The sequence below is a fragment of the Podarcis gaigeae genome (assembly GCF_964106915.1).
Source record: "Podarcis gaigeae genome assembly, chromosome: 2".
In the NCBI taxonomy this organism is placed as follows: Eukaryota; Metazoa; Chordata; class Lepidosauria; order Squamata; family Lacertidae; genus Podarcis; species Podarcis gaigeae.
The window spans coordinates 57235072-57236783 of record NC_139679.1 but is presented as its reverse complement, the minus strand read 5'-3'; positions in this window follow the sequence as shown (position 1 = coordinate 57236783).

Here is a 1712-nt window from a genome sequence, read left to right as displayed (position 1 = left end):
AATGAAGCCCTCAGGCACTCCTAAGGTCACCCTGTCCTGTTCCAAACCCTCCTTATGTGCTTTAGTCTAGCTGGAATGTGTCATTGAAACCTGATAATGCCTCTTGCTTGCCTGCATAGAAGATAGAGAAGTGTTTATGTGTGTAGAAACTTGACTGTTGTGTAGCTGGAATACAGCCTACTGTACAAAGGCAAGTCACAAATATTGCTCCACCCACTTTTACCTCTGGTCCTGCCCACTTTTGCTTTTGGCCAACCTGCCACTGGCATGCAGTCTCCAGAAGGTTGCTTACTAGGAAATGTGGCCTGGTTTCCAGTCCCTGTTTATATGACATTTCTGTAAAGCAAAGCAGCTGGCTACTTACATGAATGTGCATCTATGTCCAAAGAAAGTTGGATTCTTGGCCAATTATCAAATGATGACATCACTTTTGCATATTATTCTGTGCCAAATTAAAGCTACTGCCATGTTGGATATTTACTGCAAGATAAAGACTACAACCCCATTCCCAGCACACACACTTACTAGTGAGGAAGCACCATTGAACACAGTAGGATTTACTTCGGAGCTAAACCTGCAAAAAAAATTGTGTTGAGTGACAAAAATGTTTTCAATACAATACTTACATACATACATTATCTGTTAAATTGCCAACAGGCCATATTTCTCCCCCTTCATTCTCCCCTGACCAAGCCTTTCATCTTCTCCTTAAAAAGCCTGATTCTTTGAAATCAAATTGCACAAAAAGAAGGTTTCAAATGACAGGACTAATTACTTCAGAGATGGAAGGCCTGCCTTTTATTTTACTTTCTCAAGTACTGAACTACTGGTTTTTCCAGAAGTGAAACAAAATACTTTTCTGTATGATTTCATCCATCCCCTTTGTATCCCTTTATCCAAGCAGCAGAGTAGTATACAGATAGCTCAGTTTATCTTCACAATAACCTTATGAGAAAGATGAAGTTGAGAGAAAGTAACTTGCCTAAAACTTTGCTGGCTGAGTAATAGATATCTGATTTATTATTTATTTATTTATTTAATAGTTTTCTATCCTGGCTTTTAGAAGAATATCATCACAAAGCATTAAACATGATACACAAACTAAACAGCAATCAATAAACAATATATAAATACACCTTAAACATTTAAAACACTCAAAATTTTTAAAATACCAACATAAAAAATAGCAAAAACAACATGAATATAACAAAGTATAAAGAACCCCACCACTGCTGCCGCCCAGTTAAAATCAATCCATGAAAGCAACAACAAAGATGTTTCAGAGGCTGGTCAAAAAATTATGCAGAGGGTACTCTATGGGACCACCTTCTGCAAGTGTGGGGCTATAGCAGAGAAGGCCGTGCCCCGTGTTGCCCTGCCCAACACTACCCAGGCCACACTGGAAAAATAGAGCACTGTTCACCTCAGGTGCACTCAAAGTGCCAAACATACACAACACTCCCCCTTCCACCAAACCCCATTTTAGCCTTTGCAGAATTTGCTCATGAAACCCATTTTTCTTTATGAAAATGAATCCACGTTGAATGAACACACTATAGACCCAGGAAACTGGAGGGAGAGGGCACATGTTCAGTGTCCCTTGTGAGAGCGAAAACCCATTCAAAGGTATTGATCCAGGGCTAGTCTCTGCTGACAGTCAGGATCCAGGGTGACCTCCTAAATAATTATTATTATTATTATTATTATTATTA